Consider the following 12,882-nt stretch of genomic DNA (forward strand, 5'->3'; position numbering starts at 1 on the left):
CCCTAGCCCCGACCGCCATCTTAGCCAGGCGTGATCGCGGGCCCGCAGCGCCCGAACTGGAGGTCCCGGGTCCGCTCAGCCCCAAGAGTTTGGCAGGAGGGGTGCAGGTCGTTGGCACCCCAGGCCGCGCAGCCTGTCGCAGAACGGGACTGCCAAAGTCTATTTAAATGTAGGGCTGCATCGGGTCCAACGGGGAGGCCATCAGAAGAGCGTCTGCATTGTCGGTGCTCTTGGCCACGCCCCGTTGATGCACTTTTTAATGCCCTACGCGTATAACCCATATTGGCATCTCCTGGACCGAAACCATTTAACATGGTAAATTTAGACTCATCCAGAAGATTAGACCACAGTTTATTCTGACGACTATTCGCCAGTCTATTCACTGGGGCCGATGTGTTATTTACATCAGATTAGGAATAGTTCAGTTTTATTTTGTCATTAGTCGCCCGTAAGCCACATGGGACTATTATGTGAGTAGCTCTTGATTAGTTGCTTTACCAATTTCATATTTGATTGGGTGACTAAACTGTTTGGGGGGGATCATAGATATTTATCACAAGAAGCTTCCATTTACCTTGTATAAGGAAGGCCGCTTGAACATGAGATGTACTCTCCTCAAGGCCTACTAATTTCCATGGCTGTTTCGAGGAAAGGAAACGACCACCCTTCGGGCGACCACGCACTCCCTTGGTGGCTGCCTGCTGTAGGGTTTTCCGACCATCGAATTCAAATGCGTTCACTAACCATGTCTCTTGTAGAGCTACTAGCATTAAACACTAATTATTTGCTGCTAACACATCTTCCACAAATATGTGGGAGAATCCTTGCGTATTCCAGAATAGCATCACGTTCTTTACATCATGGCTTTGATGTAAAATGAACTTTAAAGGCGGCTGGCAACTATTGCCAATATCCATCTGTGTTGCATCTTTTGCTTCACATCTTGCTGCAGCAAGGGTGTCATCTTGATGCAAACCAACATTCCTATTTTATCCACTATTTTGATTACCAATTGTACCAGAAGGTGCCATTAGTATAGGATCTTGATTCGTCGGATTATGGATAATGTTTTCAACAACTTTTAATACAGATGTATCACTCTGAGCATTCATCATATTAATTGCATTAGCATTTCATTTTGAAGGTGGAACTACAGCACGTGTCTTTGCTTGGGGAAGCATAATCAATGCAGATTAGTAGCTTAATCTAAAAAGGTACTCTTCAAATATCCACCTCGAGTGGAAGGGAGAGTAAACCAATATATTTGATATAAATTCAGGGGTGTGCTCCATTTGATCCACAATCCTTATATCATCTGTTCTTATTCCTCTTAATGGAACACTCGATTTAGATTCCTAGAACAGCAGCACGATTCAGGGGGGTAGGCTCTGATTTGCTGGACACTGCTTTCAACTGTAATGCTTTGTGCATAGTATTAGACTGCTCATCTATATTTCCTATATTTGAAGTGGTTATTGTGGTGTTAGCTGCATTAAGAGCCCACATATCTGGGAGATTATTTTATTTGGTTTGTTGGCATCAATTCTGGTAGGATTTAGTTTACCAATTAGTGGAACACTACACGGGTGTGTACTAACTGGTATACTTACAACTCCCAATGCCTTAGAATTACCAATAATCACAGACTCTGGACAGGAATGCAAGTTAGTCATAGCAGCGTCGGTTGGAACTGTCCCATCAACACTAGGTGTAAGTGCAGGGGAGTTAATAGGGGCTAGAGAGCACAGAGATGGGGGTACAATGTTTTTACCCTGTTTTGTGCTACTTTTACCTCAGTGTAGCGCTGATTCAGTTTTACCTTACCATTCAACGCTCTGCGTGCCGGCATCATCTTTGCATGCATAATAGCCTGCAACATTGTTTTAGTGTACCTCGTTTTACCATCGGAACAATAGGCCTTAATCCTTTAGTATTCTTCAAGACATTTGACATTTTTTCATCAGCAACTTCATCAACAATAGACATAGATATATTTTCATGACTAGGTTCAGTTTCAGTACTAACATCCTTTAGTGTCTTATGAGTACGAGTAATGCTTTTCATCAACAATACTGACTGGACATTGATTTTCTTTTCCAGGCTCTCACATTTACCTACCAACATAGTTAACAGGTTATCTAAGGCTCAGAACATATCTTAAGATGTCATACTACTCAAACTCGTTTTAGACACATTATCAGCAGGTCTACTCATCGTTGCGTCTGTACCATTGGTAGCATTCAGTGACTTAAAACCATTGCAGCTTGAGAAGTCAAGTTCCGCGACTTTTGGAAAGGATGGTACTGGTTCAGCAAAGAAAACCTCAGGTTCAATATTCATAACACCTGGCGTCAACATGTTCTCTTGATCGTCGCCAATGTACTCTACATCAGATTACTCTATTTCTAGATCAAGATTTTTTGATGCGTTGGGTTTCCAATAAGCAGGAGGACTCTGAAAACAGGCCCAGGAGGAATGTCATCAGGCTCTGGTGGATACCCTTGTCTGTTCCAGATGGAGAATTGGAGAGCTATGTGCTGACCTTATTTCGACAACATTTGGGCAACACCACAGACAAGACCATGCTCGACCGCACACACTGTGTCTGCTTGCTGACGAGAGTACACCTTTTTCAGACTAGAGTGGATCATGACTGGGCCGGGGACCTCTCTTAATGGACTAAATTGGTGATACGATGTATGTCGGGGAGGCGAGTTGGTGGGATGACCCCCGTTGGCCGAAAGGTGGCGCAAGAGAGGGTTTTAGTGGGTAAGAAGGAATTATTGTATGACTTGTGACTCAGGGTGGTTGGTTTGGGGGTGGGTGGCAGGGGGGAAAGGGCACTCAGGGTTTTGCCCAATGTTTCCAGGGACCTTTTTTCAGTCCTGGTTGGGATGGCAACGTTGCCGAGAGGAAAGAGGATTGGGTTTGTTATGGAGGGTGGGGGGGGGTTGACAGTTGCTTGGAATGGTACTCCAGAGACACGGGTGTGTTGGAATGTTGTGAGGGCGACACTGGAGCCGCTAACCATTTGCGGATGGCTGCGATAAAAATGGTTTGCCTGAATGACCAGGGTTTGAATTCTCTGATGTGCCGCTCTATACTAAGATGCACCTGCTCCCACAGGACGAGGGGAGGATGAGACACAAGTGGTTTCCTCTGAGGTTTTTGACATCAAGTGGAACCAAGAAGAGAGTGGTGGGAATATTGGTAAGCGCCACGTTGGGTTTTCAGAAGCAATTCATCTATCAGGACCCTCACAGCAGGTTTGTAGTACTTAAGCGCATCGTGGGGGAGCAAAAATTCACGTTTATCATGGTGTATGCTGATGAGGGGCAGGATTGTTTTTTGGCCACGGTATTCCAGCGGGGTGGACGTTGGGGCGAGGGGCAGGTAGTGGTGGGAGGTGATTTTAATTGCATAATGGACCCCAAGCTTGACAAAACATTGCTCCCCACGAATAATGATATGAGATTTCTGCACGCCCTGGGGAAGTGTTTCAGGGATCTGGGGCTCATCGAAACATGGCTTTTTTTTCATCCGACGGATACACTACACCTCTTACTCATTGGCACACAAAGGTTTCTCGAGAATGGATATGGTCTTGGTATCAGCAACACTGGTACCACAAGTGCTCTTGCTAGAGATGGGATCTGGTACCTCGTGGATCCCGCCCCGTGGTCCTGCAGGTGGAAGGTAACCGTCCCAGAAGGGGGTAGGAAGAAAAGATGGAGGCTGAATTAACTGACTCTAGAGACACGGCACTTAGGGCACATATGGAGGTGGCAATTGCAAATGGTTTTCGAGAAAACGATAAGGGGGGGTGGATTGGAGAGTGCTGTGGGATGCAGGCAAGGCGGTAATCAGGGGGGATTTGATGGCGCAAATGTTGGCTTACCTGAGAAATGTGGAGCTACAACGTATAGCTTTGGAACAGGAGTTGAAGGACGCTGAGGCGATAGACAAAACCCGGCAATCTGTGAAATCGTTGCGTCACTGCGTAAAATTAGAGCACAGTTGGAGGCCCACACAGCAGATTGATCAGCACGAAGCAGAGTCATTATATCCGGGGTGGGGGGGGTTGGCTACTCATTTTCTGGCAGCAACACTCTGGAAACAGAGAGCACAGAATTATATAACACAACTGAGGGATGGAGCCAGCTTGCTGAAAAATAAGGAGGAGGATAAATTAAAGATTGTGGAACAGTTCCATGCAGACGCTTTGTCATAGGAAGGTAAACGCCTGTTTAGAGAGGCTGACTGTCAGACGAAGACTGGGCATACTTTGGGGGAACTATGACATCTAAGGAAGAAGCTGGGGCCAGCAGTTCCCTGCCAGCTAACAAAACATTTAGGGATTGGCTGATAAAACTCTTAACCAGACTTTCTAATGAGATCACTGACTGTGGGATAGTGACAGAGGATATGGGGGTCTTCACAACATCAATTTTGCTCAAACCTGGGAAAGATGTGAAGGACTGCGCAAGTTATCGCCCTACATCACTGTTTAACGGGGACGCAAACATTTATAGCAAAATCCTAGTGGCCAGACTGGCAGGGGTGTTTCCCAAACTGATCCATATGGACCAGCCAGGGTTTTGTCCTTGGAAGACATGCTCAGGATAATACAAGACGGGCGATCAATGTGATAGAGCGCGGGACTAAATCTGGGCAGTGCTTTTCTGTGATGGCTCTAGATGCAAAGCGAGTCTCCGATAGTTTGGATTGGGGTTCCTGGAGCATACACCGAGGGCCTTTGGGTGCGGTCCCACCTTTACCAGCATGGCACTAGCGAATTTTAAGATTCCCTTCATGCAATTTGTGGTAAATAACCAGCTCACGGCACGTGTTCCAATCAGGCGCGGCACTTGCCTAGGTGGCCTTCTCCACTGAATTTTGCCATGGCAATGTAACCCCTAGCAGCCCTGATTAGGCAAGATCCGGGGATACGGGTAGTAAAGAGCAAAAAGGTCACCCACAAAGTTGCATTATACGCGGACGATGTGCTTCTATTCAGGAAGGACACACGGATGACACTGCCTAGAGTTTTGTCAGTGCTCCAGGACTTCCGAGAGGTTTCGGGGTTTGCTATTTATTCTAAATCTAAAGCCTTTAAACATCATGGAGGGACCAGGGGATATTGCGATGTTTACAAGGGGAATTCCCACTGGTTTGGGAGGAGAAGGAGCTGAAATACCTGGTGAAAACTCTGACAAAGGAATATAAAACACTATATGGGGCAAATATTCCTGCATTATGGAAATGGTTAAGGTAAGACAGTGAAGCGATGGGATTCGGAAGAACTCTCGTGGCTTACTCGGATAGCTGCAATAAAAATAAGACTGTTAACCCGCCTCTTGTATGTTACGAGTTTGCTCCCGGTTGGTATCCCAACTTGCATGTACAAACCTTTAGAGTCTGAAATCCTTTCCTTCCTCTGTTATAAAAAGTGCCCAAGGGTTCCCAGATCAGTTATCTTTTGTCCACGAAGGCTAGGGGGCTTGGAGTGCCTGAAATTAGGCGGTATGTGCTGGCGTCTCAGTTGGCTTTGATGCTCTACTGGGAAAGCTGTTGCCAAGCAGACCATTTTGAGATTGATTGTATTGGCAATCAAAGAATGTTACAACATAGCGGGCAAATCAGTCCCCTAGGGACTGAGGGTACACACCAGTAGGGGGTAGCAACTTATTCTGCTCTGCAGAGGGGAGTACCTGCCGCAGATATTTTCCAAGCAGCAACGTGGTCTTCCTCCACATGATGGCTAAGCATTATTGCCGGGCTGGTTGGGATGCCCGATTTGGCAGCGCAGCATTACAAAATGCTTTGTAAAGGGACTCTCTCCCACCTCCTGGAAAACAATACTTTGGGAGTCTAAGATGAGGAATCTGTGGGAGAACACAATCCATTAGAAGAACAAATTGGTAAAGTTCTTTCTGATGGGTGTTCCTCCCATAGATTCCTCCTCGCCACCTGCCCCTCAAATGAAAGAGCTAACTGCCTGTGTAAGTCTCTCCTTCTCTGCCGGAAGGCCCACGCTGGTTTGCAAAAGACATGGTCTCTGAGAAGTACAAAACCCAATTTCCCAAGGGGTGGGGGGGAATTAAAAGTGGGGTCGCTTGGCACGGTTACAGGCTATTTGTATCTGTCGACATCCCATCTGGACCCGAAGCTGATGAGTGTCGAAGGCGTTCAATGCTGGAGACGCATGGCGCCCCCCCTAGTGGACAAAACCATTCCAAAATTGTGCTGCGGCAGAATAAATCAAAGGTGAAGAATTCATGGGAGGAATATCAGAACATTACCATGGGTAAGTAATTTGTACTCCTACGTCCCGTCCCCTTTCCTCCATACTGTATTGGGTGTCCCTCACTAGAGACGTGAGACTGAACCTTTTTCATCCGAAAACATTTTTTTCTTCCCCTTTAAATTTTGGAGGCACGCAGGGGCGTGGCCCTGGGAGCATGCGCTCACCTGACTCTGCCCACCAGCACCACACCCAGACCTCTTTTCCACCTTGATGGGAGTGGACCGCTTTCACCAGTGCTCTTGGGTTTGGCTTGGGCCTTGTAATTCCACGCGCTCTTCCCATGATACTGTGTTTTGTCTTTTGGTCTTTAATCGAATACTCAGTCCTGTGGCGCCAAGCTCCTCCCCAGCGCATGTCAGCGGGCTTCAGCAGGTGTCTGTCCTGCGAGGGGCTCTTCCCTACGTCCGTCCCCCATGCACTTTGCCTCTACTGCCTAGCCCCCAATCATGACTGGGAGGGTTGTACTGCGTGTCATGTACTTACACCTCTCGCTCTGAAGAACAGGTTAGCTTGGTGGAGAGAACTCTTCGAACGATCACCTCCAGATGACTTGGAACAACTTCGTCAAGCACAAGTCAAGGCCCAAGGTAGGGCCACTCCTTCCCCAGGAAACGTCCGAGCGGGAGGGACCATTCAGGTTCTGACACCAGCACAGGTACCAAGGCTGCTTCAGCTACCGGCCGCCATGCCTAGGGGTCACTAGATCCTGCCGGTGATGTTGCTGAGGGACCGCAAGGTTCTTTTACCGGTTGTCCCCCCCCCCAAGGGGCTACGCCCTTCTACCGTACAAATCTCTGAGGGGACGCTTGTACACAGCACTACCGGTGACACAGCCGAGGGCACAACGCCTACCCGTCCTGAGGTGCAGCGTAGGCCTCAAGCTCCCACACCAACCATCCAGAAGGAGGCCGGGCCCAGTGCGGCAAGCACCATGACACAGGCACGTGGCATGCAGCCCGACAAAATGGCTGCACTTTCGACGCACCCCCTTTTGGGGAGCAGGTGGGACTGGTCTTCACCAGGTACGTGGACTACAGCATATCCTTCAGCGTCGCAGGGCAGATGCACCCTGCATGCACCCTGCATGCACCCTGCATGCAGCAAGGCAGAGTATGCCGAGGCCTCAGCAACCTGAAGGCCCTGCCCCTACTCCTGCCCCACCGGCCTGTGAGGACAGTTTTTTTTTTAAAAAAAGTTCCTCACTCTTATGAGGTCCCCTCAGATGATGGGAGCTATCCTTTGAGATGTGATCAGGGACATGCTGCCTCCAGTCCCGCTGCTAGTGCCCACAGTCATTCCTCCTATGGCTCCAGTGCCTCAGGCCCCGGCACAGCCCCAGCAGCCCCTGCCGTGCCCCACATCTCCGGCACCCTTGCCTTCTGCAGCCCAGGCGGTTCTGCACCATCCTCCAGAGCAGCCTCCTGCTCCGGTCAGCACACCTCAGCCTTCGGCGCCTACTACTCCTCCACCTGTTCTGGACCAGCAGGACACCCTGCCGGACACCAATGAGGAGGAGGACCCCGACACGCCATCTTAGGCAGAGGCATTCAATGAACAGCTCGCAGGTTTAGCCGAATACTTGGGACTTCCACAACCCCAGGTTGAACAACCAGAGGCAGGGCTGCTGGCCGAGGTCCTCACTCTATGCCCTGTGGCTAGAACGGGGATTCCGATGCAAAAGGATGTTGTCACCTTAGCCACCTTAGCCAAAAAGGGATGGGTGAAACCCTGTTCTGCGCAGCCTACCAATCGGCGCCTCGACTCGAAGTACAGGCAATTGGAGGGGGGATCCACTCTTGCTCTCAACACACCCTCAACCACACTCCTATTTGATTGAAGCGGCCTCACTCTACTCCAAGCTGCAGTCTTCCTCGGCTACATTGTACTTGGCGTTCCTAGTCAAGGAGGAGATGATCTTGGAGGCATATGGAAAGAAGCTCTATGCCAACGCCTTGCTGCACCTTTGTCATTCTAATGCGGACGCTATGCTCGCAGTCGTGAATCAGAGGCTTTGGCGGGAAATAGCTGACTTCCTTCCAGAACAGAGTTAGGCGTGCTTCAAGGCGGGGCTGGCAGAAGCAAAGATGGTGGCTCAAGACATCATGGAGTCAACAGTGGCATATACGGACATGAGGAGAACTGCCTGGCTACGGACTACCAAGTTTAACCCGGACGTCCAGGAGCACATATTGGACCTTCCATTCGAGGGTAGCGACCTTTTTCGTTCCACAACCGATGAGGAATTGGATAAGAAGAAAAACAGTTCCCAGACTGCAAAATGCTTATATATCCTCACGAAGTCCACGCCCAAGACGTACAGCCAGACGCATCAGCGTTCAGACAAGGGCCAGGACTTCGGTGGGTTCCATGGCTTCCAAGAAGAAAGGTCAAGACAGCAGACCGGTCTCCACGTCAGCACTGCCCTAAACAGCAGAAGGCAGGGATTAAGGTCTTCTTTCAGTCCCCCTCCTCAGCCACAGCCTCAGAGGGAAAGAAGGCATGAGACATTCCTCCGGGTCTACGTGTCTCCAGTGGGGGGCAGGCTTGCCCTGCACACACAATATTGGCGCACGAGATTCGCGGACCACTGTATCCTCTGTGTCCACGGCTACCACCTACCCCTTCCTCCCTCCCCTCTCCTCCACTCCCCCAGATTGGGACAGCAACTTGGTTGGCGGAAATTCGATCGCTCGTAGGGAGTCAGGCAGTGGAAGAAGTCCCAGCCTCCCTCCAGGACTTTTGCCATACACAAGAATCAGGCTGGCCTAAGTTGTTTTGGACCTTTCCACCTTGAACCTTTTTCCCTCTCCAAAAGTTCAAGATGGTTACCCCAGCCCTTATTGCAGAGACATTGCAAGTGAGACTGGATGTGCTACCTGGATCTGAAGGACACATACCTACACGTCCCAATTTGGCAGCCTCATCAGTCCTTTCTGAGGTTCAGGATCATGCGCCTTCATTTCCAATGCAAGGTCCTACCCTTTGGCCTCAAATCAGCCCCCAGGGACTTTACCAGACTTATGAATGTGGTGGGAGCCCTTCTCAGGGTCCAGGGTCACCATGTCTATCCATGTCTAGATGACTGGGTTGTTGGGGCGAAATCCCCAGAGGCGGCCCATCACACCTCCTCCGCCCTCATGAATACGCTACACGAATTGAGATTTACCATCAATCTCAAGAAGTCACAGCTGGAGCCTACGCAGAACCTAACGTTACTGGGCCTCATCTGGGATACGAGCTCCGAGAGAGTCTTTCCCTCGGAGGACAAGATCACAGCCATCAAGAGGACCACAAGTCATTTTCTCAGCAGAGCAGTGACATCAGCATGGTGGTACCAACACCTCTTTGGTATCATGGCGACATGTCACACGAGGCTCAAGATGAGACGATTGCAGCTGAACTTCGCAGCCTCATGGAGTCAAGAGCGGGGTTCCCAGGCGGAACTACTCAGCAGTCCTTTTCGAGGGGATTGGGTCCTCCGACGTATTCCATATTTATGACAGCTAATGTCCACAGCTGTGCTGCTTCGGAAAATCTTTGGCGTCTGCGTCCTGCGTCGATGACGTCGATGCGTCGTCCTCGAGGACCGCCTCCGACGGCTGACGTCACCCGATGTGATAAGTAGGATGCACGACGCCCATAGCCTCAGTTCCGTTTTTTTCGCGAACGTGTTCGCTTCGTGAATCTCGGTACGCCTCGACTCGTTGGAGTTGCTGTTTTCTTTCTCGGTTCGTTGAACCTGTTCGGTTGGTGTGAAGACCTTTTCGTGGCGATGTCTTTCTCATCTTCGACCCCGCGTCCGGGCTTCAAGAACTGCGGGTACTGTGGGTCCAAGATGTTGGTCACGGACTCGCACGACGCCTGCCTCTGGTGCCTCGGGGAGGCCCACGATACGGACGACTGTGTCGACTGCCATTCGCTCACTGCGAAGGCCTTGCGAGAACGCAAGAAGAAACTGTCGGTAGGTCGGCTGTCTAAGCCCCGGAAGTCGAGGTCTGCGGGGCTTTCGACCGATGACTCGAGGGGTGACTCTCCGCGTCGTCGTCGGAAGTCCGGTGGGTCTCCTTCCAGGAGTCAGTCTCGCCACTCCTCCGCCTCTTCTAGGTATTCCAGGAAGCGCTGGCATATGTCGCCTTCCCCGTCCTCTTCCGAGGACTCCGCCCGTCGGCTGGTCGCTTATCCCTCCATGCAAGCGACACCGGAGGAATGGGCTTCCTTCGGGAAGCAGATGCTTGCGATTCTGGAATCGCAGGGCACCGGTCCGTCTGCGCCTCAGAGTGGGGTCGGTCGGCACCAGTCGAGCGACACCGCCCGTACGCCTTCGGGCTCGGGTGGTCGCACGGCTCACGGGAGAGGTCCCGCTCGGACAAGGGTAGCCGTTCTCGCCATGCCCGTTCCAGGTCCCGGTCCTCGACGCGCTCGAGACCGCGTGATCCTGTGCCGTCTTCGAAGAAGAGGTCGACGCCTGTGGCGGCGAGGTCGTCGACGATTTCTCTCGAGGTTCCGTCTTCGAGGGGGTCGTCGGCGCCCAGGTTGTCGAGACACGCTCGGAGCTCCGGCTTCGAGGACTGTGTCGACGCCGCAGATGCTGTAGGCATTGCAGCTGACGTCGACGCCTTTTCTGTCGACGCCGACTCGCTCGGCGCCCTCGACGCCTTTCGAGGCGGTGGTGTCGGAGGGGCCCTGTGACACGGGGTTTGCCCCTGAAAAGGCTATGACTAAGGTCCGGCACTGCTTTGGTCCGCAGAGGTCTTCCTCTCTCCACCTGGAGTACATTTCAGAGGGTGATGAAGGCTCTGATGGCGGCCTGGTTCCGGTTCCGGATGACCTTATCTCGGGCCATAGCCTGAGGCAGTCACTGCATGATGCCAGTGGACTGGACACCTCTCCGGAGGTGGAGTTTTGTCGGCTGGAACCTGGCACTCATGCCGATTCGTCACATCGGCGCCTTATGTCTCGGGTTACAGAGTACTTGGGTTGGTCAGATCCCCCAGGGGAGTTCATTCAGGATGATCTCACGGACATCCTTGATCTCGGTCCACCCACTGACCCGGTTTTGCCTTTTCATATGGCTTTGCAGAGAAGGGTGGCGGCGGCTTGGACTGCTCCGGAGAGTCTTCCGACAGTGGGCAAGTCTTTGTCGCGAAAATACCGTCCAGCCAGTAGCGACCCCTGCTACTTGTCTAGGCACCACACCCTGGAGAGTTTGGTGGTGCAGGCGGCTACGGCCCCGGCAAAGCAGGCGTCGTATCCTACCATCCCTCCGGATAGGGACGACAAACGTTTTGACGCCTGGGCGAAGAAAGTGTTTTTTTCTGGGGGTATGGCGCTTCAGGCAGCCAACTCCATATGTGCCTTGTCTCGTTTCACACACACTCTGTGGAACTGTGTTGCATTAGCGGCTGATCATATTCCCGAAGGGGACGAAGAGGATGGTTTCCTTGCTATGGTTCAGGATGGCAAGGATGCCATGTGTGAGGCCGTTCAGTCGGGTTTGGACTTGGCGGATTGTGTCAGCCGGTCCATGGCGGCGAGCACCGTAATGCGCAGGTTTGCGTGGTTGAGGAAGTCTGGGTTCGCTCCTGATGTGCAGTCCCGGCTCCTCAACATGCCCTTTGACGGTGAACACCTTTTTGGCAACAAGGCTGACGAGAGCCTTGAGAGATTGCAGACCTCCAAAGCTGCAGCAAATTTGTTGGGCGCTGCAGTTCGCCAACCTCCGCCTTTTCGTCCTAGGGGACAGCAATGGAGGGGAGGTTCCTTACGCTATTACTCGTCCTTCAGTAAAGCGAGAGGAGCTAGCAGTCAAAGAGGCCATCGTAAGAGTGCCAGAGGTGGAAACAAAGGTACTCGAGGTGCCAAGGCCGCTCGGCAGTTGCCTCTTTGCCCTCAGGCAACGCCGCAGCCGCTACCACTCAGTCATGAGGCCAGGTCCCATGTTTCGCCGGTTGGGGGAAGGCTGACGCAGCATCTTGTAGAGTGGCAAGCCATTACTTCGGATGTGTGGGTTCTGGAGATCATAACCCACGGCTACTGTCTTCCTTTTCGGCAGAGGCCTCACGACAATCCACCAGGGAACCTCTCTTTGAAGAGTCTGGATCCGCTCCTTGCGCAGGAAATTCAAGCCCTGCTGGAGAAAGGCGCCATAGAACTGGTGCCTGTAGCGGAGAGGAACAAGGGATGGTATTTCCCTTATTTTTTGATTTCAAAGAAAGACGGGGGATTGAGACCCATCATGGACTTGCGCGGTTTGAACAAACTCCTCAGGAAGGACAAGTTCAAGATGGTGACTCTTTCTCAAGTCCTCCAGGCCCTACAACTTCAGGACTGGTTGGTGTCTCTCGACCTCAAGGATGCTTACTTCCATGTGCCGATCCATCCCAAGCACAAGAAGTGCCGGAGGTTTGCGGTTGGTGACTTGCACTTTCAGTTTCGGGTCCTGCCGTTCGGATTGACCTCCGCCCCGAGGGTTTTCACCAAGCTCATGGTGGTGGTGGCAGCGCATCTCAGGAAAGGGGGGATTCACGTCTACCCCTACCTGGACGATTGGTTGATCAGGGGGAGCTCTCCCGAGC

The 12,882-nt window shown here is 51.6% G+C and overlaps 1 protein-coding gene across 5 annotated transcripts in view; it reads left to right on the forward strand.

The window, feature by feature from the left end:
* GKAP1 (G kinase anchoring protein 1) overlaps positions 1–12,882 on the forward strand; it is a 1,031,394-nt gene that overhangs the window by 293,882 nt on the left and 724,630 nt on the right. The window lies entirely within an intron of this gene.

Source organism: Ambystoma mexicanum, chromosome 6p, assembly GCF_040938575.1.
Source record: "Ambystoma mexicanum isolate Mex_15411 chromosome 6p, UKY_AmexF1_1, whole genome shotgun sequence".
Taxonomy (NCBI): Eukaryota; Metazoa; Chordata; class Amphibia; order Caudata; family Ambystomatidae; genus Ambystoma; species Ambystoma mexicanum.